The following is a 25,086-nucleotide window of genomic DNA, read 5'->3' as shown; positions in this document are numbered from 1 at the left end:
TGGGAGTCTGGTTCTTGTCGGGCTCTGGGCTCGGTCTCCGGCGGGAGGCAGCGGCAAAGCAGACGTCGAGTTGCTGGTTGGTACCTGTGTTCACAGGGTGGCCACTCCTAGGCCACAAGGGAGATTCTCTTCAGTCTTCTGTGCAGCAGAATGTCGAAGTCCAGTCTTCTTTTTCGTGTAAAGTTGATTCAGGATGATCTGCTGTGCAATGGCACTGCTCCCGCTCTTCTTCCCAATCTGAGGGGTGGATCACCTACTAGGTCCCTCCTCTGGGAGGAACCAGGAAGGGGGGCGGTTACACCCCCTTTCCTTTGTCCAGTTCCGCACCAGGCCTGGGTCTGGAAAGTCCCAGGACCGGTTTGGACTGGCCTATGCACGGGGACACCTTGTGTGCCCCGGGCATGTCTGATTCTATTCAGCCCTGTCCTACCCAATACACAAAACCCTGTCTGGGGTGGTGCTCGCACCTCCCCAGGCAGGAAACCCTTTGTCCAGGCTCTCCTCGCTGGAAGGACTCCCAGCAGCAGGAGGTCAGACATGCGTCTGTGGTGGCAGCATCCATTTTGTGATGCTGAGGCTCTGTTTAACTTTAACCGGGGTTAAGGCTACACACATGTCGTGTCCCTCTAGAAGGGTGGAATGCTATCCCCGTCGCCAGAACTGGCGAGGGGATAGTATTCCAATTCGTATGACACCTTACTCGACATGTTTTGATAAAGCCAAACCAAAGATAGCAAATAACCGCGAGGATTATAATGCACTTAAGAGTATATGGTATGGCAATATCCCGGAACAGCTTAGGGAGTGGTTCCCGACAGCTGCAGACAGGCTCAGCTCATGCTAGAGCACCATCTCACATATTTCCAAGCACTCTGCCTCCAGGATTGATGAGGCCTTCCATAGGAGTGGCTGATAGGAACATATGTGTCCAGTTTAGGGTTAGGCACAGGCATACTGTACCTAAGTAAGAGGTGATTACACCAACTTACCCCAGCTGAGTGATCAGCCAGTTGTGTCAAATATGGAGGCCAGGCCAGGGGTGGCACAATACATGCTGCAGCCCCTGGTAGGCCTTGGCTACACCTATGCCCTGGGTACCTATGGTACACTGTTACAGGGGTCTATAAGGTGAACCAATTCCAATTGTGTTATGCACCTAAGGTACATGGAGTCCATTTTAAGGAGAGAGAAATCAGCCTGGGGCCCTGAATAGCAGGATCCCAGGCCAACTAAGTCAAAAACCAGCTAAACACCAGGCAAAAAGTTTGGGGGTAACCATAGTCAGATATCCACCTTCCTACAGGCAGGTCTGGAGCAACCAGACCCACAGTGTAAATTGTAGGTTTCGTCGCCAAGATGGCCGCTGATCACGTGACAAGCGGCCGGGATGGCGAGTCGAGTGGCACAAAGCAAAAGGGCCCCACGCAGATCGTGGAGATGCTGGAGGGCTGCTCTTCGGTGCAAGGGCTGCTCGGTGGTGGGGGTTCTCAGTCCCCAAAGCACAACGTCGAGGATGCCTCAGAAGCTGCGCAGTCAGCTTTTCAAATGTCTTCCAAGAGGTCCGGTCCCACGTCACTTGGTGCCTCCACGGGTCCCTTCTTTGCAGGGACTGTGGATCGGGCTCTGAGAGGTTTGGGAGTCTGGTTCTTGTCGGGCTCTGGGCTCGGTCTCCGGCGGGAGGCGGCGGCAAAGCAGACGTCGAGTTGCTGGTTGGTACCTGTGTTCACAGGGTGGCCACTCCTAGGCCACAAGGGAGATTCTCTTCAGTCTTCTGTGCAGCAGAATGTCGAAGTCCAGTCTTCTTCTTCGTGTAAAGTTGATTCAGGATGATCTGCTGTGCAATGGCACTGCTCCCGCTCTTATTCCCAATCTGAGGGGTGGATCACCTACCAGGTCCATCCTCTGGGAGGAACCAGGAAGGGGGGCGGTTACACCCCCTTTCCTTTGTCCAGTTCCGCGCCAGGCCTGGGTCTGGAAAGTCCCAGGACCGGTTTGGACTGGCCTATGCACGGGGACACCTTGTGTGCCCCGGGCATGTCTGATTCTATTCAGCCCTGTCCTACCCAATACACAAAATCCTGTCTGGGGTGGTGCTCGCACCTCTCAAGGCAGGAAACCCTTTGTCCAGGCCACCATCTGCCGAGTTTCGGTCAGCAGCAGGAGGCCAGACTCGTGTCTGTGGTGGCAGCATCCATTTTGTGATGCTGAGGCTCTGTTTAACTTTAACCGGGGTTAAGGCTACACACATGTCGTGTCCCTCTAGAAGGGTGGAATGCTATCCCCGTCGCCAGAATTGGCGAGGGGATAGTATTCCAATTCGTATGACACCTTACTCGACATGTTTTGATAAAGCCAAACCAAAGATAGCAAATAACCGCGAGGATTATAATGCACTTAAGAGTATATGGTATGGCAATATCCCAGAACAGCTTAGGGATTGGTTCCCGACAGCTGCAGACAGGCTCAGCTCATGCTAGAGCACCATCTCACATGTAACCATGCACTCTGCCCCCAGGATTGCAGGGGCCTTCCATAGGAATGGCTTACAGGTTAACATGTGTCCAGTTTAAGGTTAGATATAGGGATACTATATCTAAGTAAGAGGTTATTACACCAACTTACCCCAGCTGAGTGATCAGCCAGTTGTGTCAAATCTGGAGGCCAGGCCAGGGGTGGCACAAGACGTGCTGCAGCCCCTGGTAGGCCTTGGATGCACCTATGCCCTGGGTACCTAGGGTACACTGTTACAGGGGCCTATAAGGTGAACCAGTTCCAATTATGTTATGCACCTAGGGTACATGGAGTCCATTTTAAGGAGAGAGCAATCAGCCTGGGGCCCTGAATAGCAGGATCCCAGGCCAACTAAGTCAAAAACCAGCTAAACACCAGGCAAAAAGTTTGGGGGTAACCATAGTCAGATATCCACCTTCCTACACTCACGTCTGAGCATACTCATCCCACTCGGGGTGACACATGCAAAAACCACAGTGGATGAATAGAATGCAGAACAATGTCATACATTCACCCCAGTACAGAGATCTGGGCCTAAATCCATTGTTTTTTTGCACTCCACAAAACCCCAGTTCAGATATGGCCATATGCAAATCAGTCTGACCCTGTGCCTCATGGGAACAGTCCAGCCCGAGCTGCCAAGCCATGCCTTCCCTGGACCGGAAACAAGCCACCGCGGACCGGTTTCTGGCATTCCAGCCGTCTTCAGCCTGGCTTGCTTGAATCCAGTGGTGTGGAGAGCATGGGACTCACGTCTGAGCATACCCATCCCTCTCGGGGTGACAAATGCAAAAACCACAGTAGATGGACAGAATGCAGAACAATGTCATACATTCACCCCAGTACAGAGATCTGGGCCTGAATCCATAGTTTTATTGCACTCCACACCACCCCAGTTCAGATATGGCCATATGCAAATCAGTCTGACCCTGTGCCTCATGGGAACAATCCAGCCCGAACTGCCAAGCCATGCCTTCCCTGGACCAGAAACAAGCTACTGAGGACCAGTTGCTGGCATTCCAGCCGTCTGTAGCCCGGCTTGATTGAATCCATTGGTGTGGAGAGCATGGGACTAACGTCTGAGCATACCCATCCCACTCGGGGTGACAAATGCAAAACCCACAGTTGATGGACAGAATGCAGAACAATGTCATACATTCACCCCAGTACAGAGATCTGGACCTAAATCCATTGTTTTTTTGCACTCCACACCACCCCAGTTCAGACATGGCCATATGCAAATCTGTCTGACCCTGTGCCTCATGGGAACAGTCCAGCCGGACCTGCCAAGCCATGCCTTCCCTGGACCGGACACAAGCTACAGAGGCCCGGTTTCTGGCATTCCAGCCGTCTTTAGCCCGGCTTGCTTGAATCCAGTGGTGGGGAGAGCATGGGACTCAAGTCTCAGCATACCCATCCCACTCTGGGTGACAAATGCAAAAACCAAAGTTGATGGACAGAATGCAGAACAATGTCATAGATTCACCCCAGTACAGAGATCGGGGCCTAAATCAATCGGTTTTTTTGCACTCCACACCACTTCAGTTCAGACAGGACCATATGCAAATCAGTCTGACCCTGTGCCTCATGGGAACAATCCAGCCCGAACTGCCAAGCCTTGCCTTCCCTGGACCAGAAACAAGCTACCGAGGACCGGTTTCTGGCATTCCAGCCATCTTCAGCCCGGCTTGCTTGAATCCAGTGGTGTGGAGAGCATGGGACTCACGTCTGAGCATACCCATCCCACTCGGGGTGACAATTGCAAAAACCACAGTAGATGGACAGAATGCAGAACAATGTCATACATTCACCCCAGTACAGAGATCTGGGCCTAAATCCATAGTTTTTTTGCACTCCACACCACCCAAGTTCAGACATGGCCCTATGCAAATCAGTCTGACCCTGTGCCTCATTGAAACAGTAAAGCCCGAACTTCCAAGCCATGCCTTCCCTGGACCGGAAACAAGCTACCCAGGACCGGTTTCTGGTATTCCAGCCGTCTTCAGCCCGGCTTGCTTGAATCCAGTGGTGTAAAGAGCATAGGACTCACGTCTGAGCATACCCATCCCACTCGGGGTGACAAATGCAAAGCCCACAGTTGATGGACAGAATAAAGAACAATGTCATACATTCACCCCAGTACATAGATCTGGGCCTAAATCCATCATTTTTTTGCACTCCACACCACCCCAGTTCAGACATGGCCATATACAAATAAGCCCGACCCTGTGCCTCATGGGAACAGTCCAGCCCAAACTGCCAAGCCATGCCTTCCCTGGACCGGAAACAAACTACCCAGGACCGGTTTCTTGCATTCCAGCCGTCTTCAGCCCGGCTTGCTTGAATCCAGTGGTGTGGAGAGCATGGGACTCACCTCTGAGCATACTCATCCCACTCGGGGTGACAAATGCAAAAACCACAGTGGATGAACAGAATGCAGAACAATGTCATACATTCACCCCAGTACAGAGATCTGGGCCTGAATCCATAGTTTTTTTGCACTCCACACCACCCCAGTTCAGACATGGCCATATGCAAATCAGTCTGACCCTGTGCCTCATGGGAACAATCCAGCCCGAACTGCCAAGCTATGCCTTCCCTGGACCAGAAACAAGCTACTGAGGACCAGTTGCTGGCATTCCAGCCGTCTGTAGCCCGGCTTGATTGAATCCAGTGGTGTGGAGAGCATAGGACTTACGTCTGAGCATACCCATCCCACTCTAGGTGACAAATGCAAAACCCACAGTTGATGGACAGAATGCAGAACAATGTCATACATTCACCCCAGTACAGAGATCTGGGCCTAAATCCATCATTTTTTTGCACTCCACACCACCCCAGTTCAGACATGGCCATATGCAAATCTGTCTGACCCTCTGCCTCATGGGAACAGTCCAGCCGGACCTGCCAAGCCATGCCTTCCCTGGGCCGGAAACAAGCTACTGAGGACTGGTTTCTGGCATTCCAGCCGTCTTTAGCCCGGCTTGCTTGAATCTAGTGGTGGGGAGAGCATGGGACTCAAGTCTCAGCATACCCATTACACTCTGGGTGACAAATGCAAAAACCAAAGTTGATGGACAGAATGCAGAACAATGTCATAGATTCACCCCAGTACAGAGATCGGGGCCTAAATCAATCGTTTTTTTGCACTCCACACCACTTCAGTTCAGACATGACCATATGCAAATCAGTCTGACCCTGTGCCTCATGGGAACAATCCAGCCCGAACTGCCAAGCCATGCCTTCCCTGGACCAGAAACAAGCTACCGAGGACCGGTTTCTGGCATTCCAGCCATCTTCAGCCCGGCTTCCTTGAATCCAGTGGTGTGGAGAGCATGGGACTCACGTCTGAGCATACCCATCCCACTCGGGGTGACAAATGCAAAATCCACAGTAGATGGACAAAATGCAGAACAATGTCATACATTCACCCCAGTACAGAGATCTGGGCCTAAATCCGTAGTTTTTTTGCACTCCACACCACCCAAGTTCAGACATGGCCCTATGCAAATCAGTCTGACCCTGTGCCTCATGGAAACAGTAAAGCCCGAACTTCCAAGCCATGCCTTCCCTGGACCGGAAACAAGCTACCCAGGACCGGTTTCTGGTATTCCAGCCGTCTTCAGCCCGGCTTGCTTGAATCCAGTGGTGTAAAAGAGCATAGGACTCACGTCTGAGCATACCCATCCCACTCGGGGTGACAAATGCAAAGCCCACAGTTGATGGACAGAATAAAGAACAATGTCATACATTCACCCCAGTACAGAGATCTGGGCCTAAATCCATCATTTTTTTGCACTCCACACCACCCCAGTTCAGACATGGCCATATACAAATAAGCCTGACCCTGTGCCTCATGTGAACAGTCCAGCCCGAACTGCCAAGCCATGCCTTCCCTGGACCGGAAACAAACTACCCAGGACCGGTTTCTTGCATTCCAGCCGTCTTCAGCCTGGCTTGCTTGAATCCAGTGGTGTGGAGAGCATGGGACAAACGTCTGAGCATACTCATCCCACTCGGGGTGACAAATGCAAAAACCACAGAGGATGAACAGAATGCAGAACAATGTCATACATTCACCCCAGTACAGAGATCTGGGCCTAAATCCATTGTTTTTTTGCACTCCACAAAACCCCAGTTCAGATATGGCCATATGCAAATCAGTCTGACCCTGTGCTGTAGCAGGGTTTCCGTTCTCCCACAGAACTGTGCATAGAGATCTAGAACCTCAGTGAGTTAGGATGATCCAAAACTCATCTCAGTGTCAGAAATCTCCTTACCTAGCTAGCTACAGTGTCTCATGGATCATTATGGAATGAACCATGTCTTAGACAAACCAGAACATGATCTTTAGAATACCTCAGGAATCGTGGAACACATGAACACTCTTTCATTATATAATCATTTCAAACCAAAACTGGGAGTCAAAGAACACAAATGCAAGTTTGAAATATTTATTATTCAATGCAAAGTTCTCAAACGCAGTATCTTGTATAATACCAAAATGCAGATTATAAAAATCAGAGTTAGCAGCATAGTCACTAATCCATAGTAAGCAAAAGGTGCTAGCATGTTATAATGCAAAACCTATAGAATCGATATCACCTATATTTCGCGCACCCTATCTAGTATATTATTTTATATCTAAGAAGGTCTCATTCGGGCTTTAGCAGGGCGGCCCCATACTTCTCAATGTCAGTAGGAGCAGTTCACATCAACAGCTACCAGCTCTCTCCATGCGCAGCACCAAGTGTCTACGTTCATTCCGTGTAACTCTATCTTAAACCCGCGTAGAGCCCAAAATGTTGGCATCAACATTATTTGTGTTATGTCTCATGTGGTGCGAGGATCAGGCCTCTCAGCAACCTTGTGTTAGGTTAATCTTAGAGTGTGCAGCTCTCAGTGTGCAGACAGTTGTACCAAGTGTACCAGGCAAAGCTGATAGCATAGAAATAACATATTATTCTCAAATAAACCACCTCACCGCTTCTAGGGTGAAAGCTACAACAACAAGTATGTGTCGTGTGCAAAACTGAAGCCGAAGGCAAACCGGCTGTTTAAACATGTAATACACTCATGCTAACTTAACGCAATATATGTAATGAAGTATCCATATGACACCCCCCCATTGGTCCGAGCACCGTCAAACATAAGGGAAAAGGCAATACTAAATCAGACACAACAATTGAAAGCAAAGTTCAATAATCTTGAGCTAAAATATGTATGAATGAATATGTATGAATGCCTACAGTGGCCTCAAATCTAAAAATAAAAACAAAACTTTTGAACCAAAAGTCATCCACCAGGTCTCAAAAATATGAAACGTAGGACCAGGTTTCATCAATTCAAATGTTTGGAAGAGAAAAAACAAGGCACGTATCCGATTTCCAAAGTCATGTGCCACATTGACGTTATCCCCAGCGACATCACATGATTGTACTCTCCATCAGCTGAACATAGTCCATCCCTCCAATCCAGTGAGGGGAAACTCATATTTCACAACAAAGCATTCCTCCCAGGCATCTCACGATTGGAAAGTATATGCAAAGAAAGTTGCCACAGCCTCCAGCATGAAATCACTGCCATCATCCGAAAATAGTTCAGCAATCCAATTTAGCAATGGGAAAGAACATACGTGCTCCTCCAGCATCGGATCCTCCTGTAACGTCAGAGGACAACTCGGTGGGTTCACCAGATCGCTGTGTGTCAGAAAGGCATCCGCCGCTGCAGAAATCTCCCATTGGCCCAGAACTCCATTTATCGCTGCCAAGGCCATAACTCTCTCGCCAGAACAGATCAACTCGTGAGCCACCACGGGACGCATTAGCTGATCAAAATCGACGTCAGGAGCAGTACTCAAGCATAGGCACAAATCAATGGCCCAATCGAACTCGCAGCTCAGGCAGTGAAACACAGGTTGGACACACGTGAAGTCGGTGAACCGAAATGACAATCTATAGGCCGTGCTTAATGCTGCAAGCGGCAATGTTCCATAGTAATTGAGCATCCGATTACGGCACAGTGTCAGGAGGCGTTGAACGGCGTCTTGCGCAGGATGGGCATCCATGTTTTATGAAGAAAAACACCAACAGAATGCCTGCGGCTACAGCCAGTAACACAGGTAATCCACCAAACAAACTCGAAAAAATAGTGTGGAAAAACGTGGGAATGATACCAAAAACCTTTTCAAACGTAGTCACGAGGCCACTGCTGACTAACTTGAAAAAATGTGCCAGCCCAGTCGTTGAAGAAGCATTAAATATCTGGTGTACCAGCTCGCAGAAATGAAACGGCAAATCAGTATTTAAAAGCGCCTGCACCTCTGTGCGGGTGTTGGCTATGTGAAGGACATAAGTTTCCCGGGCCGAACTCAGGGTCACTTGTTTTTGAGACAAAAGGGCCCTTATTCTGCTTAAACCATTGAATTTTGCTTCCAAGGTTGGAATCCGTGGCCAGATGGAGACATCTGAAGAACCATGCGTGGGTGGGTATAGAACATTCTTGCAGCACACTACACGCTCTGATACAGTTACCACATATGCCACACCAATTAATAAACCACAACATAATTCGTTGTTTAAAATCAAATAACTACCATTAGCTAATAATGTAAATGTGGGAACCACTGCTGGAACTGGCGTGCCTTTTAAAACACATGCTAAATTTGGACGGTCCTGATTACAAGAACCGTGTAACTGAATGTGTCTGCATATTAATGAATGGTCAGGTGACTGTGTGCATTCCTCACCATTAAGATTCACTTCTTTCCCATCCTTCAGACATCTGTATGTGTATGGTAATGACCATGCCTCATGTAGGAATGCATTGCCTAGTGGTTCATATCGTCCTATAGCAATATACCGCATACAGTTAGTAAATTTATATAAAGGAAATGGTAATGTAATTAAACCATGAATAAGCCACGTGGCAGTAGTGGTTTCAGCAACAGAAAAAGGCAAGGATTCTAGCTTCTCAATATGTAACATAGAAAATGATGCATCACGCATTGAAAGCATGCGTTGTTTTTCAGTAAGATTAAAAGGGGCGAAAAGGGATGAAACGTTCAATGAGGTCCAGGGAACTCGACCAGCCTTAATCGTCTGTAGAGTCCAGGCAAACTGCATTACAGAACGCAATTGATTTTGACCATGGTATAACGTGGACACTTCATCATGTACAATATCAACAACAGAAGAAACAATATTATCCAATGTGTAAATCCTGGAAGAAAGCATGTTAATACTGTTATCGACCACTGCAAGCACCTTTTCCAAATTTGCTTGATCAATAGCTCTCAGGCGTTTAGCTGCCTCAACTTGTGAAAATTTCCAAATCTCATTGTATATAGCATAAAGAAAGCGTTTAGAGCTACCCCTAGCTGGGCCTTTTATGAAATCATTTAGGTCAATATTTTCATTCAACTGGGACAGATGCAGCTTAACTGCAGCCAAAGTGGAATGTTGTAACCAGTTCTGACACAATTTGCCTACTGAATAAGTAGTAACAGTGTGATCCGCTTCAAACCTGGGATCCGGCCTGATGTGTGTAAAACCTTCAGACAAACCCAAAAACCTACGTTGGCAAGCATCAGTGCTTCTTTGCCACAAAAGCCACCCCTCCGGATCAAAATGGGAAATATTAAAGGAGGAATTCTGCAAAAGTGCTTGTATCCCATTGATGGATATTGTAGTGAAATTACTCCAACCTGAATATTCTTCTAAGTCAGGGATAGTAGGGGTATTTAATTTTTTAGATGTAGCCAATCCAAAACACGTTGTTTGAGAAACAGTAGAATTTAAAAACAACATGTGATTCGGGATGAGACATGCACGATGCAAAGCCTCAGTGCCTTGTACCTGCCAATCTTTGGTACCCCAAACCGATTTAAGGTCAATAGCATCCTTCCATAACTCATAGCCATCCACAGATAACCTATCTAAAAAGGACTTTGAATACAGCAATTTTGTATCTGTAAGTCTAACTTTGGGTATGAATTTCTGGTTCACTTTAAAATAAAACGATTCAGGATTTGATTGATTAAAATCTGTAAAATAAGAGTATTTTCCCAGAAATGTACTTGAGCTCCCCTGTAAGGGAGTAGGGCAATGTTCCCACTGAGTGTAATTCACAGGAACCCTCCTGGAACTTGTCTTGTGTAAGAAATGATTCCCATAATGTTGATAACAAAACAAATCACCATAATTGACAGAATCTAAGTACAAATCCTCAGCATCAAAGGCCGCATAATATTTCAAATCAGAGAACAATGCTTCTACAGCCTGAAGATCCCAGTCATCAGAACGAACATTTTGCTTAATCACATCTCCCATGTTTACTCTAAGCACATTAGGAACATTAATAACTTCTGTGGGGCCATGTATCTGAAACCTAACCGCATCCCACACAATCCCATCAAGGACTGGCCAAGCAGTAATCTGTACTGAATGTAAGTCTCTCTTTAGTCTGTGTACTGAATGTGAGGAGGACAGAGGGGCCAATGTTCCATTAAGGTACCGAATTCCTGTTCTTTCTATCACATAATGGCCATCGATCAAGCGGAAAAAATAAAACACAAAACCAATTGACATAAAAAGATAAAATGAAAATAGTATCAGCCAAACGTATGTCCAAGGTGGAATTAGAAAATGTTTTTTAAACAACGTGGCATATTTTGCAATAGTCGATGGTTTCTTTGAAAGTTCCGAATCAGAGTCAAAAGAGAATCTGGACTGGTTAGCCAAACGGGCATGTAGGTCGGACATAGATAAATCAGCAGGATCTGCATAGGTCAGCTCATCAATGTTAGCAAGAGGAATAGTATTTAATAAAGGACTGGATAAAGCAGGCATCTCGAGGGACACCTCCTGATCTGTACCAGATGTAATAGCCAGCACAGAGTTCCTCACCATGGAAGGACAGGATGCAGCCGGTGTCATGCTATGAAGAATCGGCCACCCTGTGTGTCTTGACATTGTCAATAGAAATAAATCTGTTTTCTTTACGACCTGGAAGTGGTGGTAAAATGACTGTTCTTGTGCCCTTCACTCCAAGGACTCGAACCGGCGGTCGATATGAGGGACCAAACTCTTTCTTGTTATTGATCTTCTCTCGAACCAGTTCTCCAACTTGGGGTAGCCAGCCAACTACCGGGATCTGCAACGCATCATCCGATGTGGAGGGCAAGTGTTCCTTTGCAAGACTGTCTCTGGTCTTTTGTAGATCCTGTAAAACATTGCAATGTTCATCTACGTCAAAGGCCGCGGCCTGGGCCTGGCAGTCTGCACCATCAAGGTCAGGGACGTACATCTTGATACCAAAGAGCATTTCGTATGGGGTCCGCCCACCCAGAGACCTTCTAGGGAGATTATTAAGCGCACGCTGCACGCCATAGAGGTGGGTCAGCCAGTTTCTACCAGTGCCTATAACACGGGCTGTCAAAGATTGCTTTAAGTCGCGGTTCATTCTTTCTACTACAGAATTGCCCTCAGGCCTGTAGGGGCTTGAAAACTTCACCTGTACTCCCAACGAAACCATAGCATCCTTATACGCCTTAGAGGCGAAAGCCGGACCCTGGTCCGAATGGAAAGTACCACAAGCAAAGATTCCCACAAAGACACGCAAATCCTTAATGACAGTTCGCGAATCAGCGCTTCGATGCGGCCATACCCATACAAAGCGTGTGCATGAGTCAACTGCTACTAAGATGTATTTATAAGCAGTATCAGAAGAAAAAGGACCGCAGTGATCCAAATAAACGCAACCAAGCGGTTTATTAGAGATGCACAACTGTGTCTGAGGCGGACGCGCAGCAGTAGAAGGCTTAATCTGCTGACAAATGTCACACATAAGGACATAATCGCGCGTCTGTTTGTACAGTCCCCGCCACCAGAACCTCTGTTGTAGCTGAGATACAGTGGCTGAGACGCCCGCATGCGCAGACGCCACACCTTCATGAGCCGCTGTAATCAGAGAAGCTCTGCGATCCGAGTTGGGAACTAAACGCTCTCCAACTTCAGGAATTTTCACATAAGGAACCTTATCGGGACTTAAGTGGTATGTGTATTTCGAAGGGAACCCCGCAGGATATTTACCTCCCTTCGCAGTGGCAGCAACAGCCGCCAAGATGTCATCATCTATTTTGCTTTTGGACCTCGTGACTGCTGCAACTAAGTATTTTGATACCGCTGACTTCGCTGCTTCATCAGCAAGCGAGTTGCCAACAGCGTGGACCCCCACGCGCTGGTGGCCAAGAGTATGAATCACAAACACGAGCGGCAGTTTCTCTTTAAGTTCCGCCACTCGGACCCAGATCATTTTATGTTTTATTGTGCTACCCTTGGAATCACGAAAATCATTCTGAATCCAAAAGAACAAGTTCTCATTGTAAGACTGGACACAGTAGTAAGAATCACTTACGATTAAAGTCGTCACACAAGGATCAGCGTACTCCAATGCGAGCATAAGAGCGCGAAGCTCTGCTAATTGTGCGGTGCAGTCCCCTAGCGTTTGCGTGTGCACAACACTGGACTTGAACTCATCGTTCACCATGGCACCCACCACAATGGCGCAAGCGGAAACGTAGGCGTGTTTAGAGCCATGCGCAACCTGCGCCGAACCATCCGTGTAAATGATACAATGGAAATCCTCCAACGGCCGCATTGCTAAAGGAGCAGGATGAACAAATTCATACTGTAAATACTCCTGCGACCGTAAAGCGGCGTCAAAAATAAACGTGACATCCTGAGATGTCAAGGATGTAGCCCACTGAATCCACCGAGGGTGCAAAGCTTTAGAATTAGGTACACTGGCTTTCGTGACCGCCTCCAAGGCTGGACACGGGGTGACAACCAACATGCGCTTTCCCTGCGACAGGGCACGTTCCTTAAGAATTGCCATCTGCACAGCCGTTAAAACTTTCTCCACAGTGGAAAATCGCAGTTCAGCCGAAGTGTACAAGTGTGACTTGTAAGCAATAGGTACAGTATCCCCTTCATTAAAAGTCAGGTACGTGAAACCCACCGTCCCAGGGATAATTCTTATCACCAGGTTGGTCTGGTTATCACGAGTCTGTAAGTAGTCAGAAGCCAGCATATCAGCCTGCAAGGACTGCAGAATGGCTGAATGCTCAGGCAGCCAGCATGATTTGGAAAAAGATGGTTGTACCAAGGCATATAAAGGCTTGATACGCTGGGCATATTCCGGAATGTATGTCCTCCCGAAATTTAAAAAACCCAGCAAAGACTGTAATTTTTTCAGCGTTGTCGGAGAGCGCAACTGCGCGCACTTCTCCAGGAACTGAGGAGCCAATCCCTTTCCTTCATGGTTAAGTTCATAACCTAGAAACAACACTGTGTACTCCGCAATGTGCGATTTTGCAAAGTTAAACTTGTAACCCATGTCTGCAAAGTTACAAATTATGCTGTTTACTCGACACAGATGCACCCAAAGCTCGTCGTCTGTGAGATAAATATCATCCACATACGAACATGCAACTGGATCGAAACTCTCTAAAAGAGAGACTATGCGGGCGGAAAACACTCCCGGACTATTTTTATATCCCATTGGGAGTCGATTAAACTTTTTTTGTACGCCGCCGCATGTAAAACTGGTCCATTGGGAACTGAGACCATCTAATCTATGTGCATAAAAACCATTGGAAATGTCAAGCGTGGTTTTGAACCGTTTACGCTCAAGACTATTCACTAGGGCAGAGCCGTGAGTATTCTGTACTGCACAGTTACGGCAATGCGAGTTCAAATGCCTGTAATCCAAAACAAGACGATATGATCCGTCCGGCTTGTTAACAGTAAAAAGGGGATTATTCATCGGTGACACACACGTTTCAATTACACCTTGATATTCCAATTGTTCAAGGATAGCCGCGACCGAAGCCTTAGCTTCACGCCGTATGGGATATTGGGGTTGTGGCTGCGGCTGTGACCGTAACGGAATCTCATGGCTCGGGGACAATTTATCCCAGCCACACTGATTCCGGTACACAGCCGGCGCAAGCGCCAGAGCCCACTCTTCTGCAAAATGCAGAGCTTCCATTCTTGGCACAGTGTGCGCGAAACTAGGGAGGATTACCTCCTCCCCTCGCGGAGCTGCGAGAACAAAAGGTGGGGGCCAGTCAGCCTCCGAAAGCAAAATGTCATACGTATCCGAAAGATTTTCCCAAAATACCCCTTTTACAGTTCGCTGCATGTCACCTTCAATTAACAGGACAATTTCAAAAAGTCTTTCAGGGGGAGCAACATGTGTATCAGCTGTTTCAATCACAATAAAAGTCTCAGTCGCTGTCACCTTCAACAGTGGACGGAGGGCCTCTCTCACTATGGTAATCTCCGCCGCGCTGTCCAGCAAGGTCAGAGCCCACGTCAGATTCCGAAGCCGCGTTCTCACTATCTGGGGCATATCGATGCGCCGTTAAGGCAGCGACTTTCTTCTTGGCAAACTGCGGTCTCTTTGGCGTAGAGTCGTCCCGCTGATCCCCTTCACTTCGTGTGCGGGGCTGGCCACGTCCTTGCTGGCCACCCCTGCCCCTGCCGCCCCCTCCACCACCGGTTGACGGAGCCGATGAGTCCTGAAAGGAACGAGGAGAGCGTTGGTCAGATGCCTGATATCTTTCAGGCGATTTAATCGTAGCGCGATCGCGCAATTCATAAACTCGCTCTGACTGCGCAGGATGTGAAGGCGCCGGACTCGAAACCTGTGTCTGCTGTTGTTGTTGCTTACCCTGATTCTGCTTTTTAGGCCAATTTTGTTTTTTGGACTTGGGCTGTCCACCTGTTTCCGAAGACTGTCCCTGGGGCTGCTTTCTTTCTTTTTCAAGAAAAACCTTTGCACCCTTAGAATTGCGGCCAACCGTTTTATAAGCCGCCACAATAATTTTTGCCAGCTGACGGGGTTTCTCGGCATCGGGAATTAACGCCAGACCATTGGCCACCTGAAAGTTCACAGCATCCCCTTTTACATTGGCAAGGATAATACCGCAAACTGTCTCAAATGAACCGTTCAGGCGCATACCCAACTCAACCGCCGACTCAGGTCCGTGATCATCTTGAACACGTTTGAGGATCGCAGACAGGTTCGACACTGTCGGTGTGCCAAAGCACCTCGAGTAAACCGCTGCAAAAGTCTTACCCCATGTTTCGCAGTCAGCAAGTTCAGGGGCTAAATCCTTCGGTAAACTAAGCGTAAGAATCCGGTGTTTTTCACCCGGAGTCGTATTAGGAAACACAGCCTCCAGCTGGTCGAATTTCTCGGCAAGCCAGTAAGGAAAATCATCCTTATTATCTGGCTTTCTGCCCATTACGGAATTCACCATGACAGGACTGATTTTCAAACCAGCCTGTTCCGCTCGAAGCTGCGCACCTGCGGGGGCAGCGCCATGTATATTACGACCAATGTAATGAACAAGCGCTTTAATCACGTCAACCGCGACATCATGCAGACGTCGCAAATCAACCACATTACAATTGGCGCGATTAGGATGAGGAGTAAATCCGCCCAAGGCGGGCCAGGCTGTGCCCGGAATGGACAACGGACCTAACCTCGGAGCCGTTAAAGAGTGGGGTAGGACGCCACCAAACCAAACTCCGTGCTGCCAAGCATCGATAGGTACTTCCAGTGCTCTGTACGGAGCATAAGCCGCCGGAACAGCCGAGGCAGTGTACGAGTGGTAGACGCCCGAATTAGCGTTTACTTCCGGAAACGTCACCCAGGAATAAAACAATTCGTACGGGTACGCATGTTCCGCACTCACCACTAGAACCACAGCCAAACCTTCCGCAGGGACATTATATGCCCTCAAGTGGTCGCGAACCGCGACGCGGCTATGCTGCGCTATTTCCACGGCCATGGTAGCACCGGAAGTGAAAAAGGACAAAGAACACTTTGTAGCACAACTGGGTAGTAATTCAAAGAAACCGTTTAAAGTAGAATTCAAGCTTGAAAAGACCTATTTCAAAAACAGGTAGGTTTTTCCGACACCACCGTTTACCGGAAACGGGAATGAAGGTGTTAAGGTTTGAATGATATACTACTCGAGTGTCATGAAATACGGCCAACCAATCCGTTGGGCGCCATGTAGCAGGGTTTCCGTTCTCCCACAGAACTGTGCATAGAGATCTAGAACCTCAGTGAGTTAGGATGATCCAAAACTCATCTCAGTGTCAGAAATCTCCTTACCTAGCTAGCTACAGTGTCTCATGGATCATTATGGAATGAACCATGTCTTAGACAAACCAGAACATGATCTTTAGAATACCTCAGGAATCGTGGAACACATGAACACTCTTTCATTATATAATCATTTCAAACCAAAACTGGGAGTCAAAGAACACAAATGCAAGTTTGAAATATTTATTATTCAATGCAAAGTTCTCAAACGCAGTATCTTGTATAATACCAAAATGCAGATTATAAAAATCAGAGTTAGCAGCATAGTCACTAATCCATAGTAAGCAAAAGGTGCTAGCATGTTATAATGCAAAACCTATAGAATCGATATCACCTATATTTCGCGCACCCTATCTAGTATATTATTTTATATCTAAGAAGGTCTCATTCGGGCTTTAGCAGGGCGGCCCCATACTTCTCAATGTCAGTAGGAGCAGTTCACATCAACAGCTACCAGCTCTCTCCATGCGCAGCACCAAGTGTCTACGTTCATTCCGTGTAACTCTATCTTAAACCCGCGTAGAGCCCAAAATGTTGGCATCAACATTATTTGTGTTATGTCTCATGTGGTGCGAGGATCAGGCCTCTCAGCAACCTTGTGTTAGGTTAATCTTAGAGTGTGCAGCTCTCAGTGTGCAGACAGTTGTACCAAGTGTACCAGGCAAAGCTGATAGCATAGAAATAACATATTATTCTCAAATAAACCACCTCACCGCTTCTAGGGTGAAAGCTACAACAACAAGTATGTGTCGTGTGCAAAACTGAAGCCGAAGGCAAACCGGCTGTTTAAACATGTAATACACTCATGCTAACTTAACGCAATATATGTAATGAAGTATCCATATGACAGTGCCTCATGGGAACAGTCCAGCCCGAGCTGCCAAGCCATGCCTTCCCTGGACCGGAAACAAGCCACCGCGGACGGGTTTCTGGCATTCCAGCCGTCTTCAGCCTGGCTTGCTTGAATCCAGTGGTGTGGAGAGCATGGGACTCACGTCTGAGCATACCCATCCTACTCGGGGTGACAAATGCAAAAACCACAGTAGATGGACAGAATGCAGAACAATGTCATACATTCACCCCAGTACAGAGATCTGGGCCTGAATCCATAGTTTTTTTGCACTCCACACCACCCCAGTTCAGACATGGCCATATGCAAATCAGTCTGACCCTGTGCCTCATGGGAACAATCCAGCCCGAACTGCCAAGCCATGCCTTCCCTGGACCAGAAACAAGCTACTGAGGACCAGTTGCTGGCATTCCAGCCGTCTGTAGCCCGGCTTGATTGAATCCAGTGGTGTGGAGAGCATGGGACTTACGTCTGAGCATACCCATCCCACTCGGGGTGACAAATGCAAAACCCACAGTTGATGGACAGAATGCAGAACAATGTCATACATTCACCTCAGTACAGAGATCTGGACCTAAATCCATTGTTTTTTTGCACTCCACACCACCCCAGTTCAGACATGGCCATATGCAAATCTGTCTGACCCTGTGCCTCATGGGAACAGTCCAGCCGGACCTGCCAAGCCATGCCTTCCCTGGGCCGAGGACTGGTTTCTGGCATTCCAGCCGTCTTTAGCCCGGCTTGCTTGAATCCAGTGGTGTAAAGAGCATAGGACTCACGTCTGAGCATACCCATCCCACTCGGGGTGACATATGTAAAAACCACAGTAGATGGACAGAATGCAGAACAATGTCATACATTCACACCAGTACAGAGATCTGGGCCTAAATCCATAGATTTGTTGCACCCCACACCACCCCAGTTCAGACATGGCCATATGCAAATCGTCTGACTCTGTGCCTCATGGGAACAGTCCAGCCCGAACAGCCAAGCCATGCCTTACCTGGACCAGAAACAAGCTATCGAGGACCGGTTTCTGGCATTCCAGCCATCTTCAGCCCGGCTTGCTTGAATCCAGTGGTGTGGAGAGCATGGGACTCACGTCTGAGCATACCCATCCCACTCGGGGTGACAAATGCAAAAACCACAGTAGATGGACAGAATGCAGAACAATGTCATACATTCACCCCAGTACAGAGATCTGGGCCTAAATCCATAGTTTTTTTGCACTCCACACCACCCAAGTTCAGACATGGCCCTATGCAAATCAGTCTGACCCTGTGCCTCATGGAAACAGTAAAGCCCGAACTTCCAAGCCATGCCTTCCCTGGACCGGAAACAAGCTACCCAGGACCGGTTTCTGGTATTCCAGCCGTCTTCAGCCCGGCTTGCTTGAATCCAGTGGTGTAAAGAGCATAGGACTCACGTCTGAGCATACCCCTCCCACTCGGGGTGACAAATGCAAAGCCCACAGTTGATGGACAGAATAAAGAACAATGTCATACATTCTCCCCAGTACAGAGATCTGGGCCTAAATCCATCATTTTTTTGCACTCCACACCACCCCAGTTCAGACATGGCCATATACAAAATAAGCCTGACCCTGTGCCTCATGGGAACAGTCCAGCCCGAACTGCCAAGCCATGCCTTCCCTGGACCGGAAACCAACTACCCAGGACCAGTTTCTTGCATTCCAGCCGTCTTCAGCCCGGCTTGCTTGAATCCAGTGGTGTGGAGAGCATGGGACTCACGTCTGAGCATACTCATCCCACTCGGGGTGACAAATGCAAAAACCACAGTGGATGAACAGAATGCAGAACAATGTCATACATTCACCCCAGTACAGAGATCTGGGCCTAAATCCATTGTTTTTTTGCACTCCACAAAACCACAGTTCAGATATGGCCATATGCAAATCAGTCTGACCCTGTGCCTCATGGGAACAGTCCAGCCCGAGCTGCCAAGCCATGCCTTCCCTGGACCGGAAACAAGCTACCGAGGACCGGTTTCTGGTTTCCAGCCGTCTTCAGCCTGGCTTGCTTGAATCCAGTGGTGTGGAGAGCATGGGACTCACGTCTGAGCATACCCATCCCACTCGGGGTGACAAATGCAAAAACCACAGTAGATGGACAGAATGCAGAACAATGTCATACATTCACCCCAGTACAGAGATCTGGGCCTGAATCCATAGTTTTTTTGCACTCCACACCACCCCAGTTCAGACATGGCCATATGCAAATCAGTCTGACCCTGTGCCTCATGGGAACAATCCAGCCCAAACTGCCAAGCCATGCCTTCCCTGGACCAGAAACAAGCTACTGAGGACCAGTTGCTGGCATTCCAGCCGTCTGTAGCCCGGCTTGATTGAATCCAGTGGTGTGAAGAGCATGGGACTTACGTCTGAGCATACCCATCCCACTCGGGGTGACAAATGCAAAACCCACAGTTGATGGACAGAATGCAGAACAATGTCATACATTCACCCCAGTACAGAGATCTGGACCTAAATCCATTGTTTTTTTGCACTCCACACCACCCCAGTTCAGACATGGCCATATGCAAATCTGTCTGACCCTGTGCCTCATGGGAACAGTCCAGCCGGACCTGCCAAGCCATGCCTTCCCTGGGCCGAGGACTGTTTTCTGGCATTCCAGCCGTCTTTAGCCCGGCTTGCTTGAATCCAGTGGTGGGGAGAGCATGGGACTCAAGTCTCAGCATACCCATTGTGAGAAGTTGGCCTGGTATATAATGCTCACTAATTCTTAGTGATCACTTTGTACCATGCCAAGCAACCCTTATGATGATGGTTGTAATTCAACCTTGTAGACCAGTTATCCTAGTGGTAACGTGGACAAAGCAGTCTTAGTCTAAACTCTGAAAGGCATGTGAAGCCAGCTGTTATACCATACACAACCCCCTTGAATACCAAATGAAAGGGACACCACACAGATATATATTGAAAATATATATTGATTTATTAACTATAAAATCCCCTGGACTCTTTATGAGCACAGAAGCACAAGCGTTAAATCACAAGACAGTTTAAAATACACAAAAGTTGCACAATATGGATGAGCCCTAGGGGCCACCTAAACCATATACTAAGAAAGTGGTATAAGAGATACCATTAGGAAAGTGAAGAGGCCTAGGGCCTTGGGAATCACTGGAGCTATTCGAGACTAGCAGTGACTAAGTCGGGAGAGGCCCACGGGACTCGGGTGCAGTGTTCAAAGTGCACGCACTTTCCAATGTAAAGTCTATGGTGCGTAAAAAGTACAAAGTTAGAAAGTTAGGAACCTTCCGAGTGACCTACGGAGTTAAAACTTAAGACACAGGCCCTTGAGATGTGTACCAATGCAGGAGCACTGGCGGAGCTGAGTTACCTCACCCACAGGAAGCGGGTGCACAGGGTCGAAGTAGTGTCGAGTTTCGTCACGCCGGTCGATGGTGCTTGGAGCTGGAGATGCTGCAGGCGGCTCGATGTGAAGAGTTCCGGTGGATCCAAGGGTGGATCTGAAGATGTGAAGACCTGAAAGCAGAGGGGACAGTGTTCAAAGTCACTAGCCAGTGACTACCGTGGAACCAGATTGGAACCAGGCGATGTCGGGTGCAAACAGGCGTTGTCGGGTAGCTTCTTTCTGCAGCCACGTAGATACCCGGGGTCGAGGACGTCCAGGAGTCGATCACGAGCTGTCCCACGTAAGCTTCTCGCTGTTGGCGGTGTTGGCGACCTGATCGGAGCAAACAGGCCTTGGCAAATGCAAGCCACGCAGAAGTGGAAAGATGCTTAACACTCGGACCAGCAAGGTCAGAGCGGGTGCTCCTTTTCACAGGATCTTGGGTAGGTCTGGAGCAACCAGACCTGCTGTGTAAATCGTCGGTTTCGTCGCCAAGATGGCCGCTGACCACGTGGCTAGTGGCCAGGATGGCGCATCGAGTGGCACAATGCAAAAGGGCCCCACGCAGACCGTGGAAATGCTGGAGGGCTGACCTTCGGTGCAAGGGCTGCTCGGTGGTGGGAGTTCTTAGTCCCCAAAGCACAACGTCGAGGATGCCTCAGAAGCTGCGCTGTCAGCTGTTCGAGTGTCTTCCAAGAGGTCCGGTCCCACGTCACTCGGTGCCTCCACGGGTCCCTTCTTTGCAGGGACTGTGATCGGGCTCTGAGAGGTCTGGAAGTCTGGTTCTTGTTGGGCTCTGGGCTCGGGCTCCGGCGGGAGGCGGCAGCAAAGCAGATGTCGAGTTGCTGGTTGGTACCTGTGTTCACAGGGTGGCCACTCCTAGGCCACAAGGGAGATTCTCTTCAGTCTTCTGTGCAGCAGAATGTCGAAGTCCAGTCTTCTTCTTCGTGTAAAATTATTTCAGGATGATCTGCTGTGCAATGGCACTGCTCCCACTCTTATTCCAATCTGAGGGGTGGATCTCCTGCTAGGTCCCTCCCCTATGGGTGGGACCAGGAAGGGGGGTGGTTACACCCCCTCTCCTTTGTCCAGCTCCTCACCAGGACTGGGGCTGGAAAGCCCCAGAACCGGTTTAGGCTGGCTTATGCACAGGGACACCTTGTGTGCCCTAGGCATGTCTCAATCTATTTAGCCCTGTCCTACCCAATACACAAAACCCTGTCTGGGGTGGTGCTCGCACCTCCCCAGGCAGGAAACCCTTTGTCCAGGCCCTCCTCGCTGGAAGGACTCCCAGCAGCAGGAGGTCAGACATGTGTCTGTGGTGGCAGCATCCATTTTGTGATGCTGAGGCTCTGTTTAACTTTAACCGGGGTTAAGGCTACACACATGTCGTGTCCCTCTAGAAGGGTGGAATGCTATCCCCGTCGCCAGAACTGGCGAGGGGGGGTCATATTCCAATTCGTATGACACCTTACTCGACATGTTTTGATAAAGCCAAACCAAAGATAGCATTTAACCGCGAGGATTATAATGCACTTAAGAGTATATGGTATGGCAATATCCCGGAACAGCTTAGGGAGTGGTTCCCGACAGCTGCAGACAGGCTCAGCTCATGCTAGAGCACCATCTCACATATTTCCAAGCACTCTGCCTCCAGGATTGATGAGGCCTTCCATAGGAGTGGCTGATAGGAACATATGTGTCCAGTTTAGGGTTAGGCGCAGGCATACTGTACCTAAGTAAGAGGTGATTACACCAACTTACCCCAGCTGAGTGATCAGCCAGTTGTGTCAAATATGGAGGCCAGGCCATGGGTGGCACAATACATGCTGCAGCCCCTGGTAGGCCTTGGCTACACCTATGCCCTGGGTACCTATGGTACACGGTTACAGGGGCACATAAGGTGAACCAATTCCAATTGTGTTATGCACCTAAGGTACATGGAGTCCATTTTAAGGAGAGAGCAATCAGCCTGGGGCCCTGAATAGCAGGATCCCAGGCCAACTATGTCAAAAACCAGCTAAACACCAGGCAAAAAGGTTGGGGGTAACCATAGTCAGATATCCACCTTCCTACACCCATCCCACTCTGGGTGACAAATGCAAAAACCAAAGTTGATGGACAGAATGCAGAACAATGTCATAGATTCACCCCAGTACAGAGATCGGGGCCTAAATCAATCGTTTTTTTGCACTCCACACCACTTCAGTTCAGACAGGACCATATGCAAATCAGTCTGACCCTGTGCCTCATGGGAACAATCCAGCCCGAACTGCCAAGCCATGCCTTCCCTGGACCAGAAACAAGCTACCGAGGACCGGTTTCTGGCATTCCAGCCATCTTCAGCCCGGCTTGCTTGAATCCAGTGGTGTGGAGAGCATGGGACTCACGTCTGAGCATACCCATCCCACTCGGGGTGACAAATGTAAAAACCACAGTAGATGGACAGAATGCAGAACAATGTCATACATTCACCCTTAGTACAGAGGTCTGGGCCTAAATCCATAGTTTTTTTGCACTCCACACCACCCCAGTTCAGACATGGCCCTATGCAAATCAGTCTGACCCTGTGCCTTATTGAAACAGTCCAGCCTGAACTTCCAAGCCATGCCTTCCCTGGACCGGAAACAAGCTACCCAGGACCGGTTTCTGGTATTCCAGCCGTCTTCAGCCCGGCTTGCTTGAATCCAGTGGTGTGGAGAGCATGGGACTCACGTCTGAGAATAACTATCCCACTCGGGGAGACAAATTGCAAAAACCACACTTGATGGACAGAATGCAGAACAATGTCATACATTCACCCCAGTACAGAGATCTGGGCCTAAATCCATCGTTTATTTACAATCTACACCACCCCAGTTCAGACATGGCCATATGCAAATCAGTCTGATCCTGTGCCTCATTGGAACAGTCCAGCCTGAAACTGCCAAGCCATGCCTTCCCTGGACCGGAAACAAGCTACTGAGGACCGGTTTCTGGCATCCCAGCCGTTTTCAGCCCGGCTTGCTTGAATCCAGTGGTGTGGAGAGCATGGGACTCACGTCTGAGCATACCCATCCCACTCGGGGTGACAAATGCATAAAAAACAGTTGATGGACAGAATGCAGAACAATGTCATACATTCACACCAGTACAGAGATCTGGGCCTAAATCCATAGATTTTTTGCACCCCACACCACCCCAGTTCAGACATGGCCATATGCAAATCGTCTGACCCTGTGCCTCATGGGAACAGTCCAGCCCGAACTGCCAAGCCATGCCTTACCTGGACCAGAAACAAGCTACCCAGGACCGGTTTCTGGTATTCCAGCCGTCTTCAGCCCGGCTTGCTTGAATCCAGTGGTGTGGAGAGAATGGGACTCACGTCTGAGCATACCCATCCCACCCGGGGTGACAAATGCAAAAAACACAGTTGATGAACAGAATGCAGAACAATGTCATACATTCACCCCAGTACAGAGATCTGGGCCTACATCCATTGTTTTTTGCACTCCACACCACCCCAGTTCAGACATGGCCACATGCAAATCAGTCTGACCCTGTGCCTTATGGAAACAGTCCAGCCCGAACTTCCAAGCCATGCCTTCCCTGGACCGGAAACAAGCTACCCAGGACCGGTTTCTGGTATTCCAGCCGTCTTCAGCCCGGCTTGCTTGAATCCAGTGGTGTAAAGAGCATAGGACTCACGTCTGAGCATACCCATCCCACTCGGGGTGACAAATGCAAAAACCAAAGTTTATGGACAGAATGCAGAACAATGTCATAGATTAACCCTAGTAAAGAGATCGGGGCCTAAATCAATTGTTTTTTTTGCACTCAACACCACTTCAGTTCAGACATGACCATATGCAAATCAGTCTGACCCTGTGCCTCATGGGAACAGTCCAGCCCGAACTGCCAAGCCATGCCTTCCCTGAACCGGAAACAAGCTACCGAGGACCGGTTTCTGGTATTCCAGCCGTCTTCAGCCCGGCTTGCTTGAATCCAGTGGTGTGGAGAGCATGGGACTCACGTCTGAGCATACCCATCCCACTTGGGGTGACAAATGCATAAACCACAGTTGATGGACAGAATGCAGAACAATGTCATACATTCACACCAGTACAGAGATCTGGGCCTAAATCCATAGATTTTTTGCACCCCACA

The sequence above is a fragment of the Lissotriton vulgaris genome, chromosome 4_1, assembly GCF_964263255.1.
Source record: "Lissotriton vulgaris chromosome 4_1, aLisVul1.2, whole genome shotgun sequence".
NCBI classification, from domain to species: domain Eukaryota; kingdom Metazoa; phylum Chordata; class Amphibia; order Caudata; family Salamandridae; genus Lissotriton; species Lissotriton vulgaris.
This window is presented reverse-complemented; position numbering follows the sequence as displayed.